Genomic DNA, 9482 nt, shown 5'->3' on the forward strand with positions numbered 1-9482 from the left:
AAAGTGTTTAAGTGCGAATGTAACTCCAAAATATGTTAAAGTGATCATCAACAGTCAAAGCAAAGCAGCGAAAATAGCTAAAGAAGGAAGTGAAATTATATGGCTCCAATCTGAAATCCGAAATCAACACAGAAAGAAGCAGTTTTTAAACCACCAGTTATATAGATTACATTTAGAGCTAGGTAAACAACTTACTCCTACACAATTCAACCATGCATTGGTTTTGTCACTATAATAGCTATGAAAGAACAGCATAAAGTCAGATGTAGGCATAACAATAAGTTGAAAAAGCTTATGTCACAAATTCCAAAGGTGAATGACAAATTACCTCCCACTAAGCATAAATCCTCCAAACGTCTAGTAAATTCAACTAACATCATCTTAAGTGATAAAGAAGTAAGTTTGCTGAATAAAGGAATTCAACATAATATCACCCCATCTCTGACTGAAAATAATATTAAAGAATTAATAGTAGGCACCAAAGTAGCGTGTGATACTGCAAAACTAACTCAGAATGATCAGATTGCCATAGGCCACAAAGTTAACAACTTTATCACCAAACAAATAGAGAAAGCAAATAATAATAATAATAATAATAATAATAATAGTATAAAGCACCATGACAGAACAATACTTAAGTGTCAATAAGAGACTAAGTGACAGTAAAGCTTTAGTACTAAAAGCAGATAAAAGCAATGCTATTGTTGTAATGTATGAAAGTGAATATGTAAGAAAAACCATTGAATTTTTCAGTAACAATAATATAGTAGAAATTAAGTCTGATCCCACTCTTAAGTTACAGAATAAACTTAAAAATATGATGAAAAAAGTGATTTCCTCTTAAATGCAAAAGATATACATGAATGCACTGTTATGAACCCTTATGCACCACGTCTACGAGCACAACCTAAGACCCATAAAGTTAACTGTCCCATACGTCCAATTGTTAATTCTCGGAGTAGCCCAACTTATAAAATCAGCAAGAAACTGAATGAGGTCCTTAGCAACACATTCAAATTTGAAGAGACATACTCAGTAAAGAACAGTTATGAACTTATTAATTGTCTAAAGGAAATTCAGATTCCTGATACTGCTAGCTTTGCATCACTTGACATCACAAACCTCTACACAAACATACCTGTCAAAGAAACAATAGAAATAATTAAAAACAATTTACTTAAACATAAAAATTTGGCATTACCAGAAATATATGAATTCATTGATCTATTAACACTAGTACTATCACACAACTATTTTTCTTTTAATAACAAAATGTACCAGCAGAAAGAGGGCCTGGCTATGGGTAGCTGCCTTGCCAGTTTGCTTGCAGATATTTTCATCAATAACTTAGAATGTAAATTTTTTTAAAGAAAACCCCCAGATGGTAAACAAGATAATTTATTACAAAAGGTATGTTGATGATATAATAGTCTTATTTGATGGCACAGCAGAAGAAATTGATAACCTTGCAAAAGAAATGAATAAAATGCATCAGAACATCATCATCACTGTAGAACACCAAACAGAAGTAGGTTTAAATTTTCTGGATCTCTGCATAAGTAGCTCCAACAACAAACACAAATTTCAAGTATACAGGAAACCAACATACACAGATAACACAATAAGTCATCCTGCCACCCGGATAAACATAAGACGGCTTCATACAGACCAATGCTAAACAGAATGCACAAAATACCACTAGAACCAGCTGACCAAATAGAAGAACTTAACACCATCAAAGCAATTGCTTACAATAATGGTTACAATCCAAAATTAATAGATGAAGTAAACTCTAAGATAAATCCCCACATAAACAAATACAATAACAAAACTACATTAAAGAATACCACAACACAGCCAAATGAAAAATATGTAAGCTTGCCATTTGTAGGAAAGCTGTCATATAAAATAGCAAACTTGTTCCGAGGAACAGATATCAAAATCAGCTACTATACAAATAACAAAATAAAGGACAAAGCTATCCATAACATTAAAAATAATACCAAACCGTACAATCAATCAGGAATATACAAACTTAACTGCAACTCATGTCCAAAAACATACATAGGCCAAACAGGGAAAAACTTCAGCATACGGTTTCAAGAACACATGGATGCTCTTCGTTTAAAAAACTTAAATAAAGCCACATTCGCCCAACATGTAGCAGAAGAAGAACATCAAGTAACAGACATATCCCATAACCTACAAGTTCTCCACTTAGCCAACAAAGGAAAAAGAATGAACCTCCTAGAAGAAATCGAAATTTATTCACATAAACATGCATCCCCTTCTGACATACTTAACGACCAAACAGAGCTGCCAAACCGAATATTTCTAAAAAACTTCCACACTCTATTTATCAAACCACTTACTAAGCACAATCAAGAAATAATATAATCTATTATAAACCCAACAAATGCATGTAATAATATAAAACATAAAAATTTTAATTCTAATAACTTAATTCTATCTTTGTTATATTGTAAATGTATGAATTACTGCTTTGTATAAATGTGTTATGTTAGTTTATTATCTTTAATACTACAAAAAAAGTATACATCGTACTTAGAATACTTCTATCAGCCAAGTCAATATTTAGAAAACAATAGCTTACCTTAGAACCTCAAATCTTTCGTAAAAATATAACTCTGTCCATAGATAAACCATTTGTATGTAAACAAAAACTGTCAGTCGACAACATGGCGGATAATGCAGTGCACCTGTGCAAAATATGTGATAAAAAGTGTTTGTGTTGTTGCAAAAAAGAAGAAAAGCCAGGAAAAAACAAGGAGAGGAAAATGTAAGTAAAATGAACAACTGATAGTTTGTGACTTTAAACTCGCAAAATTGAAGTAAATGATTGGAGTCATTGCTTTTGCACAGGCCTTCTGCAGCATCCAAACTGCTGTCGAGATTGTACTACTGTAGTAACTGAAGATCCATGTAATTTGCCAGCTGAAGATGGGTGCAAACCCGAAATGCATATTGGCGTAAATAAAAATAAAAAAAAAAAAAAGCATTAAAAAGTGGATGGTTGCTGTATTTTTTAAGTGAAAGATTCCAAGACTTACCAAGCGGGAAAGCGCTGGTAGATAGGCACAATAAATAAAACGCACAAACACACACACAAAATTTCGAGCGTTCGCAACCGGCGGCTGCTTCGTCATGAAAGAGGGAAGGAAAAGGAAAGTGAAAGGATGTGGGTTTTAAGGGAGAGGGTAAGGAGTCCTTCCAATCCCGGAAGTGGAAAGACTTACCTTAGGGGTAAAAAAGGACAGGAATACACTCGCCTACACACACATATCCATTCGCACATATACAGACACGAGCAGACATTTGTAAAGGCAAAGAGTTTGGTCAGAGATGTCAGTCGAAGCGGAAGTACAGAGGCAAAGATGTTGTGGAATGACAGGTGAGGTATGAGTGGCGGCAACTTGAAATTAGCGGAGATTGAGGCCTGGTGGATAACAAGAAGAGAAAATATATTGAAGGGCAAGTTCCCATCTCCGGAGTTCGGATAGGTTGGTGTTGGTGGGAAGTATCCAGATAACTCGGACGGTGTTACACTGTGCCAAGATGTGCTGGCCGTGCACCAAGGCATGTTTAGCCACAGGGTAATCCTCATTACCGACAAACACTGTCTGCCTGTGTCCATTCATGCGAATGGACAGTTTGTTGCTGGTCATTCCCACATAAAAAACGTCACAGTGTAGGCAGGTCAGTTGGTAAATCACGTGGGTGCTTTCACACATGGCTCTGCCTTTGATCGTGTACACCTTCCGGGTTACAGGACTGGAGTAGGTGGTGGAGGGAGGGTGCATAGGACAGGTTTTACACCGGGGGCAGTTGCAAGGGTAGGAGCCAGCCACTGTGACGCTTTCTATGTCCCTGGAAATGTCTTACAATTTAAAATCTGGTTCCTAAATCTGTCTTACCATTATATAATCTATCTGATACCTTTTAGTATCTCTAGGAATCTTCCATGTATAAAACCTTCTTTTATGATTCTTGAACCAAGTGTTAACTATGATTAAGTTATGCTCTGTGCAAAATTCTACCATACAGCTTCCTCTTTCATTTCTCTCCCCCAATCCATATTCACCCACTATGCTTCATTCTCTCCCTTTTCCTACTCTCGAATTCGAGTCACTCATAACTATTAAATTTTCGTCTCCCTTCACTACCTGAATAATTTCTTTTATCTCATCATACATTTCATCAATTTCTTCATCATCTGCAGAGCTAGTTGGCATATAAACTTGTATTACTGTAGTAGGCATGGACTTCGTGGCTATCTTGGCCACAATAATGCGTTCACTATGCTGCTGGTAGTAGCTTACCCGCAAACCCATTTTTTGATTGATTATTAAACCTACTCCTGCATTACCCCTATTTGATTTTGTATTTATAACCCTGTATTCAACTTATCCATTTCCCTTTTTAAATTTTCTAACCTACCTGCCCGATTAAGGGATCTGACATTCCACGCTCCAATCCGTAGAATGCCAGTTTTCTTTCTCCTGATAACGACGTCCTCTTGAGTAGTCCCCGCCCGCAGATCCGAATGGGGTACTATTTTACCTCTGAAAATATTTTACCCAAGAGGACACCATCATCATTTAATCATACAGTAAAGCTGCATGCCCTCAGGAAAAATTACATCTGTAGTTTCCCCTTGCTCTCAGCCGTTCGCAGTACCAGCACAGCAAGGCTGTTTTGTTTAGTGTTGCAAGGCCAGATAAGTCAATCATCCAGACTGTTGCCCCTGCAACTACTGAAAAGGCTGCTGCCCCTCTTCAGGAACCACACGTTTGTCTGGCCTTTCAACAGACACCCCTCCATTGTGGTTGCACCTACAGTACGGAAATCTGTATCGCTGAGGCACGCAAGCCTCCCCACCAATGGCAAGGTCCATGGTTCATGGGTTTATTATTCAGAAAGGTGTTGATGCAATTGCTGGTCCTGTAAAATTGTACTTTTGTTTATGCAGTGGCACTTTGCTTTTGGAGACTACTTGTGTTTCTCAAGCACAACTACTACTTGCAGATTTGCTCCTCCATGGTTACCGTGTTCGTGTTGAGGTCCATAGAAAGCTGAATTCTTCATGTGGTGTCATTTACACTAGGCTGCTTGGAGATCTGACGAAGGCAGTATCCAGACTTACCTCCCTGACCAGGACGTCAGTGCAGTCCATTGGGCTATGAAAAAGGTAGATGCCACATTAGTGTCCACACACACTCTTTTTCTCACATTTGATAGAGTAGTGCTTCCATCCGAGATCAGGGCAGGCTGTGGAGTTGTCACTGTCCGATAGTAAATTCTGAACCCAATGCAGTGCTACCAGTGTCATCATTACACCCATTCTTGAATGTCCTGTCAACACCCAGCCAAATGTGTAGATGGTGGCACGAGTGCTCAGAAGGGTGATTGTCTGCCTCCTCCTTCCTGCTGTATCAATTGCATTGGCGACCATGCAGCCTCCCTCTGAGATTATCCTGTGTATCACAAGCAGGCCATCCAGGAGATCCAGGTGGAGGAGAAGGTGCCTTATCATGTTGCTTGCAAGTTGCTGGCTAGTCAGAAACGCTGCATTTTACCATCCTGCACTTACAGTACCGTTCTTGCTACACCTCACTCCATGAAGGACAAGGTCAGACAGAAATCTGACCTCAAGTTCAGCACTGCGGTTATAAAATCACCCAGTTTCATGGTAGCATCTGCGTGTCCTTCTACCACAGCTGTGCAATAAGCCACTACAGTTTCGCCTCATGTAGTGAAATCGCCTGCTACACAATCAGCAGGCTGGAAAGGACAGAAGGATTACTTCTGAGAAGACTTTTTTCATCCCTCCAGCCTACAAACATAAACATCTGAATCATTATCTGCCAACCACAAAGGCCCCAAGAAATCAGACAAAAGGTAAATGGTCTTCTCCTTCACTGGGTTGGAGATACTCTTCAATGGCGTTGCCGCGTGATACCCTCACCCAGCCAACCCCCATGTTGCCAGTGCGCACCGACAATCATTTTTCTGCCCTGGGCTTTGCAGACTGACCAAGGGAGAATCTCAATGCCACTGTAGATCTCGTGTAGTAGGATCCTCCAGCCACTGCATCCTGTAGCAGTGTGTCTTCAAAGGCTGACACTCAGTAGCCACCGAGGTGACAGCCCTTCATTTTTTCTCTCCTCTCCTTTCCTCATCATGACTTCTCCAATGAAATTTTTGTGGCCTTAAATAGAACAAGGAGGAATTAAGACTGCTACTGGAATCACAACATCCCCATGTCCTCTGCCTCCAGGAAAGAAAATTGCATCCTCACAATCGCTTGAACCTCTTGCATTTTCTTCTGGTCCATTTTGACCTCACCCCCCCTCCCTCTTCCTCCTCCAAGGATGGCTTTCCCTGTCGTGTGGGAGTCAGACTGCTCATCCAGGATGACGTTCATAGTCACATTATATCTCTGAACACCCTGTTCATCATACATCACCCTGGATACGCAGTAGCAGTCCACATTTTCCTTCCTCACTTCACTTTTCCTTTTGTACCATTTACATCCCTCCGTCTTTTGGTGTCATCAGCACTGACATTCTCCAGCTTATTGGCAACTCACTTGCCCCTTTTTCCACCTTGGTGACTTTAATATGTACCGTCTTCTTTGGGGCCCTCCAAGAAACTGTCGGAGAGGTGCCCCCTTGGCTGACCTTCTCAGTCAGTCTCATCTGCCTTGACACTGCTGTACCCTTCTTCCTTTCAGATTCCACGCACCCCCCCCCCCCCTCCCCCCCTGTGGGTTCGGGGGTAAGAATGGGCCCACGGTATTCCTGCCTGTCGTAAGAGGCGACTAAAAGGAGTCTCAAACGTTTTGGCCTTGTGAGATGGTCCCCTAACGGGTTTGACCTCCATCCTTCTAAATTTTCCGAAGAGCGAGCCGATTGGGGAAGGGCGCCTTACAAGGAGCGATGTGTCCATCATGCATTACCATCTCTAGCCAGGTTTGTCGTCATCGCTTAGCAGTCCCGCTCACCTACCATCTCTTGGGCGTGGATTTGTTCTTCGGTGCAGTTTATTGCAGTCTGCTATGCTGTGTCGCTTTATGCGCCAATGACGATATTGGACTACATCACCTGAAATCCAGCACGGTAGCCAGTCCGTTGTGGTGGGGCCGCCATGTACCCTGTTGATTGTAGCCCCCTGACTACACAGGGATCGCTCTGCTGATGCCAGCGCCGTTAACTCCCCACGTATGCCAAGGAGTAGATGCCTATCTCCTTGGGGCATTGGGACTCCCGGCAATGGCCATCCTGCCAGGTGGTCGTTGCTGAGGCTGGGTGGCGCCCATGGGGAGGGCCCTTGGTCGGAGTAAGTGGCATCAGGGCGGATGACCCGCAATGAAGCGTGGTACATCATCTCTTGCTGGCGGCCAGCCGCCAGCAGTCTCTAAGCGTTCCAGGGCTCAATACAACGCAACTACATATGACCCCAAATCGTTCCCCTCCCTGGCTACACCATGGGAGGAACGAAAGACTAAGGATGCCAGCGAACCATACTCGCCCCGCTACCTGGTGTGTACGAGAGCTGATGGTGAATCCTTTACATCCATGAAGCCTCAGTTCTTCGTCGAGCACTTAGAGGACAAGTTCGGGGAGGTGGAGGGCTTGTCCAAAATGTGCTCGGGCTCGGTTTTGATCAAATCGGCGTCTTCCGCCCAGTCCCGCCGGTTACTCGATTGTAACAAGCTGGGAGATGTTCCGGTTACAATCACGCCCCATAAGAGTCTTAATATGGTCCAGGGCATAATATTCCATCGGGACCTTCTATTGCAGTCCGATGTCGAGCTTCGCGCCAATTTAGAGCGGCGAGGTGTTCACTTCGTCCGGCGCGTACATCGTGGTCCAAGGGATAAGCAGGTTGCCACCGGTGCCTTCATCTTGGCCTTCGAGGGTGATACTTTACCTGAGAAGGTCAAGGTGATGGTCTATCGTTGTGACGTCAAGCCATATATCCCTCCCCCGATGCGGTGCTTTAAGTGCTGGAAGTTCGGGCATATGTCTTCCCGCTGTACTTCCAGCCTCACATGTCGAGATTGTGGACGCCCATCACATCCCAATACTCCATGTGCTCCGCCTCCCATCTGTGTAAACTGCGGAGAGCACCACTTGCCTTGCTCGCCGGACTGCAGGATCTTCCAGAAAGAGCGCAGAATCATGGAGTATAAGACCCTGGACCGCCTGACATACACTGAGGCCAGGCAGAAGTTCGAACGCCTCCATTCTGTTCGAATGACTGCCTCTTACGCCGTGGCTACTACTGTTATGGCCCCATTAGCTCTCCCTCAGACTGCCACCTCTCAGAGCCGGAATGCTACACCTGCCCCCTTGATGGTGGGGGGCACTACACTCCCTGCTGCTCCTGCACTACCTGCCTCAGGAGCAGCAACCCCCCAACCATCGGGGACATCAGTCCCCACTTCTAAGCTGGGGAAGCCTCAAACTTCCCCGGCTCGAATAGCACGGAAAGGGTCCCTTGGGTCCCTTCCTTCCCAGGTTTCCGCCTCTGGGAAGGGTGACGTCAGCCAATGGAAGAAAAGGAGACCAGCGGCTGGTTGCAGGGCTTCCCGCTCCTCCTCCGTCCCGGAGACTGACTCGCTGGCGCCCTCCCAGCCAATGAAACCCAAGGACCAGAGAGACAAGACGAAGAAGAAGACCTCTAAGGCCAAGGAACACGCGGTGGCATCCACCCCACTGCTCCCTACAGGCTCTGCGTCCGAGGATAAGGTGGAGATCCGGGCGTCCGCTGAGGACCTGGATCTCGCCGGACCCTCAGACACCATGGAAGCAGATTGTACTGGTCCTCCATCGGTGGCAGCAGGTGACCCAGTGGCGTGATCTGCCTCCTCGGCCCCTTCACGCCTTTTTCGGACATGGACAAAGCGATACTCCAATGGAACTGCAGCGCTTTTTTACACCACCTTGCTGAGCTTCGCCAACTCATCAGCAGTCACCCTTTCCTCTGCATTGCCCTACAGGAAACTTGGTTTCCGGCAATGCGGACCCCTGCCCTACGTGGGTATCGGGGTTATTACAAGAACTGGGCAGCTAATGAGAGGGTATCTGGTGGAGTCTGCGTCTACATCCTTAACTCTGTCTACAGCGAATGTGTACCTCTTCACACACCTTTAGAGGCTGTCGCTGTAAGGATGTGGACGCCTAAGCCTATTACTGTCTGCAGTTTGTATCTTCCGCCAGATGGTGATGTCTCGCGTCATGTGTTGGCTGCATTGATAGCACAACTGCCTCCTCCTTTTGTGTTACTGGGCGACCTTAACGCCCATAACCCCCTGTGGGGTAGCGCCGCGATTACTGGCCGGGGTAGAGATGTCGAGACTCTTCTCTCGCAGCTTGACCTCTGCCTCTTAAACACGGGAGAGCCGACACATTTCAGCGTAGTCCATGGCACGTTTTCGGCCATCGACCTTTCTATCT

This window comes from Schistocerca gregaria, chromosome 5 (genome assembly GCF_023897955.1).
Source record: "Schistocerca gregaria isolate iqSchGreg1 chromosome 5, iqSchGreg1.2, whole genome shotgun sequence".
NCBI lineage: Eukaryota > Metazoa > Arthropoda > Insecta > Orthoptera > Acrididae > Schistocerca > Schistocerca gregaria.